At 41.0% G+C, this 13,295-nt stretch overlaps 1 long non-coding RNA gene across 1 annotated transcript; it reads right to left on the reverse strand.

The window, feature by feature from the left end:
• Nucleotides 1-10,098: 10,098 nt before the first annotated feature.
• On the reverse strand, nt 10,099-13,169 carry LOC133625523 (uncharacterized). Its single transcript, XR_009818806.1, has 3 exons — nt 13,036-13,169; nt 12,122-12,354; nt 10,099-10,411 (listed from the first exon to the last, which is right to left on the reverse strand). It is a non-coding gene; the product is annotated as an uncharacterized LOC133625523 (long non-coding RNA).
• Nucleotides 13,170-13,295: the final 126 nt, after the last annotated feature.

The raw sequence follows: 13,295 nt of genomic DNA on the forward strand, positions 1-13,295 counted from the left end.
AACTCCCCAGTTCCAGCTCTGTGCTGCTTCTAAGCAGAAAGCAAATGTCCTCACAGCTCTAGAGATGCCAGCCTTCCCAGATCACATTAAAATCATTGGTAGAATGAAGATTGCCCAAACCAAAAATATAAGTAAGCAACATTTATCTAATCTACAACATTCACTTTGGCTTCAGCAGAAAAAAAATCCAACTTCCTTTTTTTCCTATTTAAATGATATAAAAAACTTTCAGTAATGTTCTTGCATAACTCTGGATCAAAGATCTCAAAAAAAATCATAAACCTGACAAAACTCTTAGTGTAATAAAAGTTATCTTTAAAACGTTAACAAAATAAATGAACAAAATCTTTACAAAAAAAATAATTTCCTTGATTTAGGTAAAGTCTGCTCCAAAATCCCAGTTTAGCAAGTCTTTTGCTGACTATATTGAGCTTGCACCTTATCTGAGGTAACTTTGTGGTAGAGTAATGGATGTTTTATTCTCCATTCACTGTTTAAGTTTGTAGAATGTGACACAAAAGGATGTTTCTGACAGGATGCTGTATGTTTGCCAGAGATGCAGGAATAAGTTTGGCTACAATTTTTAATGAACATTATTGACCTCATATTGTTACTCATGTTTGTGCTGTAGATCCCTCTACATTCTTCTCTATAGGTTGTGTATTCTGAATATATGCATAGGCGTATGTATTCACAAGAATAAATGGAAACAGACAATATGGAAAACAATGTTGTAAGCAATCTACTGTCACCAAAATATGTAATAGCTGGAAATGGCACAAATTTAAGGTAAAAAAAAAAAATAACCATCAGACAGCTCCATTGGAAATCACTCTAGTACAGAGGTAAACTGGGAGGCTAGAAAACTGTAAGGAGGAATATCTCTTTTCTAATCTCTTTGTTTCAAGTCTTTTGGTGTGTTTTGTGACTATCAAGTAATTAATCCCCAGAATCTAGGGGATTCATAGTCCAACCCCAGCTGTCTGCCCTGGCAACCATTTTACTGATCACCAGAAACTATCAAGTCCTTCAACTTAATAAGGCACAACAAGTCTGCCTACACATGACAGTGTAAGGCCTGCATGGCTGTAAGATGCATTTCATACGTGTACACATGGAAAGTTTGGTTCCTGATAGCTCCCCAAAAATACAAGGATTACTTATATAAATATTAACTTTACTACTCACTTTCAATACATCTCAAATGACAGTTAAACTAGACACTGTGTTTCTAGTACCATCCTCCTAATATGTCCAGCATTATAGCCTCCAGGTATTGTGTCTTTGCTTAATATGCTTTCAGATACAGCCTACAAGCCAGACACTTCCATCACATGTTATGGATGGGTGCTGCACCATTTGTACATGAACACATTAAGAATAAGGCCAGAGTAAAGTGGGAAAGGCTGTTGATATGCCAGGAAATTGTTTGGATAACAACACAGCAAGGAGAAGTGTTGTATTTCAGTATAAAGAACCTGCCTTTAGCTTGATATACTTGTCATATGAAAACTTCAGTCTGTATGTCAATTCAGTTTGCGCCATTAGCCATTTTTTCCCTACTCACCCTGTTCCAGAGGGAACATCACTCTAGAGACAACACTGGATGAAGTAGTCATTACTTATCATCATGACATCCCTCCTGGGACTGCTAACAAATGAGTCCCACATGTCTCCTGAAAAATCTGTCAAGACCATCAGTATATTACAAAGAAGGCAGAGATAGTCATTATACAATAATTCTCCTGTGAAAATAGAGTTTAAACAAGGCAATATTAAAGTCTAATAGCCTACTCATCAGCAAAATCCAGAATAATCCTGACTGACACAATAAACATTTATGTCTTTTATCATGGGCCTTCACTGCTCAATAACTCAAATGTATGTTTGTGTATGTGTATATGTAAGCATATACACACTTTTTCATGGGCTAGAGGTTAAAATTACAGTGTACTTTTACTCACTGAAGAGAAACAAATGCTACAAGGGAAGGCTGTCAGATCATCAGTAGTACTGGTAGCTTTGCTCTTTCCATGTGCAAGTTTAACATCTAGTCCGGTTTTTATTTATTCTAGCAGGCAAACAAATCATAGCAATTGGTATAAAAATGAAGACTACCAAATTCAAATGCCTTTCTTTTTGATTATAATAATTTTAGGTCCCCAAAGTCATGGGTTCAGCTGTGCCTAAGGGATTTCATAGAAACTTTGGTGTATCTTTGAGTGGCAAAGTTCCTGCTCATAAATCACATCAGGTGCCTATGGGATCCTGCTCCTACAAGCAGGGTAAAATGCAACAACCTCATCATTTACAATTCAAAAATATATTTTAATCGCTGTATTTCCTTGTCATGGTTTAGCAAGGAGCATCTTTTGCTTGGTAACAGGGGGAGTGGGTTGCTGTGAAGAGCCGGTAAAGAGTTTTTGGACTCTCCCCCGGCTCCTGGGTTCAGACCCACCTCTGGCCGGCTGGGCCAATCTGGCGCCTCTGTGATCACTATTTATGGACGGGAATTTGAAGTGCTGGCAGGAGGTGTAAGAGTGATACAAGATGGAGGCGACCACACAGACCCTACAGCCAGAGAAGGAAGGAAGGAGGAGCACTAGACTAGACACCCCTCTGCAAGCCCTGGTAAGCATGCAAGCTGTACCCCCGCAACCCATGCAGGGCCATGGCAGGACTGAGAGCCACCATCAGCTCCGTGTGAGTGCACCCGGACGGGGAAGAGACTGTGTGGGGAGACAGCCATGGCCCAGGCCGTGCTGGAGAGCCTGCACGTCGCAGAGCAGCCCCACACGAGGGGCAGTGAGGAGCTGCAGCCTTTGGGATAAATGCACGTCGGAGCAGCCCGTCCAGGGCTGCCATGTGTGTGAGGTACCCCACGGACTTGCAGGGAGGACTGGTGCGGAGCCCATCTGTCCTGAGGAGAGACAAACGGCAGAAGCTATCAGGAATAGACTGACTGAAACCCCCACTGCCTGGCCCCCTGGGCCATTCAGCGGGGAAGGAGGTAAAAACACTGGGATCAGGGCTCTGAGGCCAGGAAGAGGGGAGGAGGGGGGAGAAGGTGGTCTTAAAGGCTGTTCAGACTCTTCCTTGTTGTACCACTCTGTGTTCTTTTATGTTTGTCTGTGTTTTGGGGTTTTAAGGTTATGCTTTAGTTGATGTTGCATTAAATTATTTTCTGTTTTCTTCCCCAAGCCCAGTGGCCTGGTCTGTTTTGTCCTGAACCTTAAGCGGCAATTAAGCTCTCCCTGCCCTTTGGCAATCCTCAGGTCTTTGGTACTTGAGGCTAATTGTGGTCTTTTGTTCCATCATAGGCCTAAACCATAACATTCCTGCTACACAATTCCTCATTTTTCTTCTGATTCAAAATAAAATGTAAATCTTCCCATGAACGCTAAATTTCAGCTAGCACTGATAACTTAATGCAAAGACTTAGGCATTTGAACAGTAATATGTAAATGTCTACATAATGAAAAATAAATTATAAATAAGCCGGTAAAAGAAAGATCAAGATATTACAATTACAAAAGCCGCATAGATCTCCAGAAAATTGTTTTGGACTTTGAGTTTTATAGTACAATAATAAAGCAGCATTTAATGTATTTGAAAGAACTCAGTGAAAAAAATCATCAGACAATTTGCAGATAAAATTATAACAGTTTGGGAGTGCTTTAAGTTTTGAACCATCCAAAACGCATTTTCAAGATATGTGCCTGTGTTCCCTCATTATTTTGTTACTGTTTCATAGAATCAGGGATGCCAGAGTTAAACCATCCTAAAAGGGTCTCCCACTATGAAAGAGTTATATATCCTATATATTCTATCCAACTACTTGAAATTCTACCAGAATTATCTGAATTACACTTCTTACTGTATTTGAGTGACTATTTTATGCATGGTCCGTTTAGCACTTCATTAGCAGGACCTTCAGTTTTTCAAAAGGACTCAAAATCATTTGTTTTATACTTCTAATTAAATGCTTAAGATGAAACACACCAGGGTAATTGTAATAGGCAAAAGAAAAACCTCAAACCTACTACATGATTCTTCTTTCTATGAGGAAGAGGAAAAAAAAAAAAGATGAGCTAAGAATTAGATAAGTTGTTTTTCTAAACAAGGCTGTAAAGTCTGCTCTATAATTCCACCCCCTGACACCTGCATGCTGAGAGCAGCTATGCAGGAGCTCATTTTACTTTAGAGGTGCTGGGCTTTTTTTTTTTTTTTGGTTTGGTTTGCAATTCATGGGCAGTGATTCTTTGTACAATTTATTTTTTCAGGTACACTGTATCCTATCTCCACTTGCCAAATGGAGGAACAGAGAATTTAAATCTGCTAAATAAGAAATAATATTCTTGCCCAAGCATAAAGCACAGAAGCCGGAAGTTGGATCAGGCATGTATTCGTTAATCTTTTAAATGAATGACTTCATTTCAGGAAGTATTACACAGATGCAAATCTCATTATCTTTCCAGGGGATATTTAAAGAATGGTTGAGTTTATCGATATACCAAACACACAGTTGGCATTTCAGTGTGAAATGCTAGCAGAAGTTACACATCTGTTCTTCCTTTCTGGCAGTTTCTTTTGGGACACTCGGGACACATACATCACACATGCACATATGCATTTTATGTGTGTATATATTTTTATAAATATATAAAACATGTATGATCTAAAAATATCCTATGTACATGTGTGCATCAATAATAGTTATAGAAGTGTATATATTACTTATTTTTAACAATTGATATTTTGCTTTCTGAAAGGATTCACCAAAGCACTTATGCAACGTATCACAGCTCCGAGGGAGTTAGCTTGCCATTTGAGAGAGGATGTTATTGATGAAACCTTAACATTTCAGTAACACTGTACCTACTTATATATTTAGATCTTTCATTAATTATGACTACGCTTCACTAGTTAGACAAGGATTCAATATTTGGCATTTTTAATGTTTAGGGTTTGAGGTTTCTTTCCCTAGCTATACTCAATGTTATTCAGCAAGAGTGCTCACTGATCTCAAACTTGCAGTACTACGCAACCAGTGATTATGACAAGAAATAAAGATCTTCTGTGACTTCTATACCATCATAATTTGTAAAGTCAGTCCTTAACTCTCCCAATAATATCACTATTTAGCATTTGTGCAGTCTGAATGGGTATTTTTCAGAGCATAATTTGTTTACTTCAGCTAAAAAAAGTCACAGAGAAAAATGAAAGGTAGTGTTTTACCTTCAAATGACAGACCTCAAACCATTCTTTTTTTGAATGCAATTATGCTAATGATACATTTTATTACCATGCGTTTTCAGCATAGTATTAATAGGCTTAAAGGGTAGACTGAAAATGCAATGGGTCAGGAGCCTACATGGGAAAAAGTGTGTACTGCTCAGGCACATACATGGGCTGAATCACTAATCATGTCATATACCACCATAACACAGCAATTGCTCCTCTTGACAGTTCAGATGAGATTTGGGTCAGAGCCTGTACAGTCCTAGCTTATGTCTCCAGGCAGTTACTGGCTCATCTCCATGCTTCACACACCTCCCACTATCCATCAGCCATACTAATGCAGTGACCACTGCTGTGGCAACATTCGCAGTCTGCTCTCCCTCAAGAACCTGCCCTGCAGGAACTTTGGTCCAATCATTTGTAAGCCTCCTTGGTAACCAGTTCCAACTACCAGATCAGGCTTGGGAAACAAAAGCTACAAAAGACACTCTGCACTGCTAGTGCACCATAGCAGTTCATCAGAGGTCACAGCCACAGTGTCTGGCAATATGATCACATCTGCTACTGTCTCACAATAGCAGCTGCAAGCCCAGATTCCAATTTTCCTGAAGACATAATGACAAACTATAGATTGCTGGAATAGTCAATTGTACATGCTTGGACTGTAGGTATTAAACAGTTCTCTAGAAGTAGTAACGTGTGAGATTTCACCCACTCATGATCAGTGTCAAAATATTAGCATGTAAATGTGTCTCAGACTACTTTCCCCAAATAAAATAGCTAAGTTGTACCCAGGAATATATTTACTGAAGACCATCATGAGTGCATTACCCCATCAGATCAGGACAATGCTCATTACCCTGTAAGGCAATACTGCTCAAGATATCTATTATTCCTATCACTTATGACATTACAAAAAAATTAGCAAAACACCATCCTCATCAACCTAAAGTCCCAGACCAGTTCATCTGTTGCGTGGTCACTGCAAACATCCTGCAATGCTAGACACACTCAATGCCTTACAGACATAAACTTCAGAAAAGCACGGATGTGAAACTCTAAACAAATCTGCTCACTACATCTGTTGTTACAGTAAAATATTTGCACCCTTATAGTGAATTTCCCCTCACATAGCTATTAAGAAATAACCACAGGCTACTTTTATTGATCGGATGTGCATTTACTAGAAAGTTAAGTGTCTACAGAAAGTAGATGCAACTCTAGATACAAGAGCACATGTAACTCTCAAACATACTCCTGTTCATACTGTGAGAAAGTTACTTTTTGGAATCTGATTTTTGGTGATGATTAACATACATATCTTGAAGATATAATATCCTAATTAGTCTCTCTATCATGAAGAGGTGAGAATATAATAATTTTCAAAATAAATAAGGCAGTCTGCTCTTTTAAAGGGCTGTTCTGGTTTAGCAAGGAGCAGCTTTTGGCTTAGTAACAGGGGGAGTGGGTTGCAGTGAAGACCGGGTAAAGAGTTTGCGGACTCTCCCCCGGCTCCTGGGTTCAGACCCACCTCCGGCCCGGCTGGGCCAATCTGGCGCCTCTGTGATCACTATTTAGGGGACAGAAATTTGAAATGCGAGTCAGGAGGTGTAAGAGTGATACAAGATGGAGGCGACCACGCGGACCCTTCAGCCAGAGAAGGAGGAAGGAAGGAGGAGCAATAGACCGGAGACCCTTCTGCAAGCCGTGGTGAGAATGCAAGCTGTGCCCCTGAAACCTGTGGAGATCCATGGCAGGACTGAGAGTTACCAGCAGCTCCATGTGAGTGAGCCCGGACGGGCGAGGGACTGTGTGGGGAGACGGCCATGGCCCAGGCTGTGCTGGAGAGCCTGCACGTCGCAGAGCAGCCCCACACGAGGGGCAGAGAGGAGCTGCAGCCTTTGGAATGGGTGCGCGTCGGAGCAGCCCGTGCAGGGCTGCCATGCGTGTGAGTTACCCCACGGACTTGCAGGGAGGACTGGTGTGGAGTTCACCCGTCCTGAGGAGGGACAGACGGCAGAAGCTATTGGGAGCAGACTGACTGAGACCTCCACTGCCTGCCCCCCCCCCGAACCGTTCGGGGGAGACAGGGTAAAAACACCGGGATCAGGGCTCTGAGCCCGGGAAGAGGGGAGGTGTGGCAAGAAGGTGTTCTTAAAAAGGCTGGTTGGACTTTTCATTGATGTATTACTCTGTGTTGTTTCGTTTTGGTTATGTTTTGGGTTTTTTGGGGGTATGTTTTAGTTGATGTTGCATTAAATTATTTTCTGTTTTCTTCCCCAAGCCGAGTAGTCTGGTCTGTTTTGTCCTGAACCTTAAGCGGCAATTAAGCCCTCCCTGCCCTTGAGCAATTCTCAGCCTCTTTGGTACTCGAGGCTAATCGTGGTCTTTGTTCCCTGATGGGCCTAAACCAGGACAAGGGCACAATTTGGGAATAAATTCAGGGGCTTTTTGGTTTTCAATGCTGGATTCAAGCCATTAAATTACTAGACATAAACTTTGAGTACATTGAGTGCACTAAAATCAGGAAGGCATGTCTGAGAAATAACATTTTCCCATGCATGTAACCGGAGACTGGATTTGGGATAGGTTTCTCAATGTACTATTAACAACTTACTATCTGAAGATGATCATATGGTCACTCCTCACTGACATGTTAAGGGAAACATGAATAGTGATGAGGTCTTGGAGCTGAGGTCAACTAGCAGAGATGCCCCTGTTAGACAGAGTCCACAGCTATTGTTTTTAAATCAAGAACAACTCTTAACAATGCTTTTTTAGTTCAGAAATCTGAACAGTGTATCTCACATAAACATCTGTGTCTAACACGTGTATCTGATTGTGCCAATGTTCATGTTAATATAGCGGTAGTGATATCAATCACTGTCCGTGTACCATCCCCTCTCTAAATTCAGAGTGGACTTGCACAGGTGTAGGTTTAGGAACAATCCAGACCTACTGAATTCAGAGGCGGTCAATAGCCACAGTTTTAGCAGGATAAATGATTTACATAATTTACATTTACATCTCTGACTTATAGGGAATTAAAATAGTATTTCTAGAGTAATTTTGAAATTGATAATTGTATAATTCAAATAATTCTGCCTGAAAGCAAGTGTGTGCTTTGGCAATTGTTTTTGTCTACTCTAACTATTTCCACACTCAAATTATTCCTTTTCTAAAGTGTGTTCTTCTTTCATGAGCCTGATAGAGTACTGGGATCCTCTCTTGTTCAGAGACATCAGTATTTATAGAAGGAAAAGGTAGAGAGCACAAGAGAATAAATTTTCATATAGAGAGGTCTTACAGCTACAAGATCCAAGGTTAACTGAAGCGCATGCTGAGTGAGTAAAATGGGCACATCTGCAAAGAATGCCCTGCTCCCAGACAGCTCAAACCTCCCTTACAGACTTCCCAAGAAAACTCAAGAGAGATCCCACACCTAGAGATAAGCAAAAGGCTGAAAATCGTCACAGCAGTTACTAGAAAGGTCCTGATCCTGCCAGCCTGTCCCACAGCGTCTTCACAAAAGGGTTTGGAAATTCCTTCCTGATTGTAGGAGGGCTTCTACAAAAGGCCTGGGGCCTTTATTTCACCACTCACTTCCCCATGTGCTCAGAGGCACAGGCTCACCTTCTACATTCCTGTATCCAGGGGTGCTGGGAGAAATGGCTGACACTGTTTCAAGGCCACCCTTGGCCATTTTTGAAAGACTTCTGGAGAGGTGTAAAACAACCGGAGAAAGGTAAGTTTTGCCCTCACTTAAAGAAAAGGCCAAAAGACGAATGCAAGAGCTCCATGTGAGTTCAGCCTCATTGGGGAAAAAAACCCAACCAAACAAACAAAAAAAACAACCACAAAGCAAGTCCTCCTGGAAGACACTCCCACAAAAGAGTGGACTGAGAGCAGTCGGCAGATTTATCAAGGCGGACATCATGATCACTGTGACTGAATTTAGGGATGAAGGAAGTGCAGATGTAATTTCATTCCATTTGATCTTGACTTTGAGATCATCTCCCACAACATTCTTGTGTCCAAAGACATGTTCTGAATGGCTGGACACTTAAAACTGTCTGAATGATTGGACTCAGAGAGTAGTGGTTAACAGGCACTACTCTGACTGGGTGTGGGGGTCTGTCTTAGGATCTGACCTGTTTAAAACTGTATCAGTGACCTTAAGAAGGTGACAGATTAAACTCTCATCAAGTTTCTAGATTACACCAAACTAGCAGGACCAGCTGAGACATTCAAGAGAGAGGCCAGCATTCAGAGTAACAGGCTGGAGGGATGGACTATGGGGACTTAATGAAATTTTACAAGGATAAATGCACCTTCCCTACACTTGGGAAGAAATAACCCCTACAAGGAGACAGCCTGGGAACCATGGAGCTGGGGAGCAGCTCTGCTGAAAAAGGCCTGCAGTGTTGGCAGACAAGGAGCTGAGCATGCACGGGCCCACAGCTCACCTTGTCAGCCAACATCTCTGCAGCATTTTTTTAGTCTTCTGACAAACACTACTGTCATCATCAGTACCGTTGACTCACTGTTGTTATACCATAAGCAGAGAACAATAATGGATTAAAAAAACCCAACAAAAGAAATTCAACTTGAGTATCCAAGTAGACTATGGTTACCAGGCCATCATAAGTAGAGGGAAAACAGACTTTGAGTTTGGTAAGCCTTATGGAGATACTTACACATGAACAGGGGTTGCCCAAGGTCTTCCATTGAACTAAACCTCTCAGCATTGTTATTCTGTATTCTCACAGCTACTCAGTTAATACACACTTAGGTCTTTAACGTTTTAGAATGCAAAACAGATCACAAAATAGGAATATAGGAATATTTCACATATTCAGAATTGAAGTCACATACTGGATTTATTAGATTAAAACTCCACTTCATCTGAACAGTTCAACCAGGACAGCTCTGCTCTTTTCTGGAATGTAACCTTGGCTTCTGGTTGTACTTCAGTGCTGGGGTGGGAGGGTACGAGGCTATGAAGTAGAAATAGACTTTTTTTTACCGAGGTTCCCCACCTCAGGGGCCACTCCATCTCCTCAAGCACCTCCCGAACTACCATTGCTCACTCAGGGGTACATGCCACAGGCTCTGGGCACCACCTACTGAGAGAAGACAGCTGTGCAGCCCACCCGGCAGAGGAGCTTGCCTTGAACAAAAAACAGATTTGAATTAGAAACCACGGTTCTACAGATTGCACTGTGAGTAGCAATCAGTTATAACTATGAATAAATTGGTAATAATAGTGGTGTTGGTTTGCTTTTGTGGTGGTTTTTTTGGTTTGCTGCTTGGCTTTTTTTTTTTTTTGGGAGGGGTTCTTTGTGTTTGAAATAAAGGGCCCTGCATTGTCCTTCCCCTGGGTTTACTTGTTCTCATCAAGGTTACTAGGTAACCTTGAGTTGCATTCAGCATTTCTGCCCCTCTTTTGAGAAGGAAATTGAATCCCTCCCACTTCTGAGTAGTCCAGCTTTCAGTTTAAATAAGATTTTTCAAGTATTAGCATATCAAACAGTGTAGCTGTCAGCTCAACACCTAAGATTAGCACATTTTATTTCTCCTAAGTCACAGCTTCCTTCTGTCCTACTACTTTGCATTTTTAGTGAAAAGGAACCAAAGATAAGCTTAGTAGTCATTTGCAGGAGCAAGATACCAGGTATGTCTACACATCAGTTTGCCTCCAGAAATCAGAGGCTTAAATCTGTCAGATCGCTTCCTGAACACTGCAGGTCCTCTTAAAGTCTAGGAGGCAATCTTTCAGTCCTGAGCCTCAAGGGTATTTACTGGTATCAAAAAGCTGGATCCTGGCACTCCACACCGGGTGGCAGATATGTCAAAGACAGATCAAGAGAAAATCGTTCATAGGGAAGTCAGGCACATCAGGTCACATAGCATGTTAAAAGCAAGATGTAAATACCAGCTCTGCTCTATCTCTGTATTGGCAGGAAAGATCATACAAGTTTTAGAATCCATATACTGCTGTACTCTTTTTTTTTTTTTAAAAAAGGCTTAACATTTCTGTTCATACTTGATCAAAAGCTCACAAATTTAGTGTCAGCCTGGGAAATGAAACAGCTGCATCAATATGTCAACATGTTTGAACACTGGGGCTGTTTAGTCTAGAGAAGAGGAGACTGAGGGGTGATCTTATTAACATTTACAAATATCTAAAGGGTGGGTGTCAGGAGGTTGGGACATCCCATTTTTCTATAGTAGATAGCAACAGGACAAGGGGTAATGGGATGAAGCTGGAACACAAAAAGTTCCCCTTAAATATAAGAAAAATCTTATCTCACTGTGAAGGTGAGGGAGCCCTGGCACAGGCTGCCCAGAGGGGTTCTGGAGTCTCCTTTCTTGGAGGTCTTCAAGACCTGCCTGGACATGTTCCTATGCGACCTGATCTAGGTGACCCTGCTTCTGCAGGGGAGTTGGACTGAATGATCTCTGAAGATCCCCTTCCAACCCTATGATTCTACAAATGTAAAATTTGGTCACAAGCTTATGAGGGGTTGGATTCAAGCACTTAAATTGATCCCTGTGCTAACAGCCACTAGCATTCCTCAAATCGAAGCTATAAAACAGACCTTTACATTTAAGAATAATATGTATCCCAGTAGTATATGAGCCTCCAAAACTCATGAAAAACAATCAGTAGGTCTTCATCTACTGTTTTTCTGGATGTTATCATCTATTGAGGTAACTCATTCCTCTAGCCAGTACCAGAACAACAGTCTTGTAATATGATTGTCAGAGGAAAAGTCAGACAAAGGCAAATTATGTTCATTTCTCAACATTAACTCTATTGGTAGAACTGCTGGAAGCATTGCTTCCTAAAAACTTCAAGAATGATACACATCATTACCTTTCAGATACCCATAACTGTAGTCGGTGAAATGTTACATTACAGTGATGCCACAGCTCCTTAATCAAGTTCTGGTTTTGCTGCATTAGGTGATTCACAGACTCATGAAAAACCAGTTCGCAGTGTCAGCTCCGTAGTACCCATGACAGCTCATTAAACTGTGCAGCACCTGCTACCCATTCTCAGTAAGGTGAAAAAAGGCATCACAGCTCTCAGACTTGAGGCAGATATTCCTGGAGAAGGAGGAGGGAGGAAAAAAACAAGTCAAAACCAAAAATGTAGAGGAATCTTTACCTCATTTGACACCAATAGATTCCTAGTAAAATATGTGTGTTATTTGGTATTCCTTCAGCTGCCAGACAGACATCATCTTCACACTGGAAGGCAATTAGTGTCATTTATCACTAGTGTACCCCAAGTCCTCTCAGGTGAGTATATTAGCACAAAAACACATCCCAAGTATAAGCTCAGTTACAGACTTACATAAAAAGATGCATGAAATTTTAAGAAGTAACAGGAAATCAAACTACAGTCAGACAGGGAAAACTCCAAAACTTTACAGAAGCTTCTGTGAGTATTAGGTCTTTGAAGTCAGGCTATTTTGTCAGATATTTGAGCAGCTACATCTAAAAACCACCTACTTCGGGTGTTCTGGAAAAGCACTTTTTAGAGCTATAAACTGGTCCCAATCCGCCTTTGTTTACCTATTCCCACCTGCCAGTGTATTCCCATTCAATTCATTTCACATTCTCTAGACAGAGAAGGTGATGTTTGAAATTTGCCTGGTAAGGTTTCACCTTTGTACTTTCCTACCTGCTCTGGATGGAAAAAACAGGAGAGGAATACAAAACACAGAATTTAAAGAATTTTGATCACATAAAACTGTTCACTGTTGAAGACACACTTTTTCCTACCTGTTCCCAGACAGTCAGAACAAGAGATCAGCAGTTCTTCACATCTTCGAGCTCTTTGCAAAATACGGCTTGAAGTTTATTGTTCTCCAGTTTATAGGGCTCAATAAAGGGCTTGTCTAAATAAGGAATATTTGGACAACAGTTACAACTCTGAAAAGTTAAAAGAGCTATACAAGCAAGAAAATAGCAAACAATTTCCCCATCTAAAGGTAGTTTTTTAAAAAAGAGCATTTTTCAGAGATCCACAAGCTTAAATAAAA

The sequence above is a fragment of the Colius striatus genome, chromosome 5 (assembly GCF_028858725.1).
Source record: "Colius striatus isolate bColStr4 chromosome 5, bColStr4.1.hap1, whole genome shotgun sequence".
Taxonomy (NCBI): domain Eukaryota; kingdom Metazoa; phylum Chordata; class Aves; order Coliiformes; family Coliidae; genus Colius; species Colius striatus.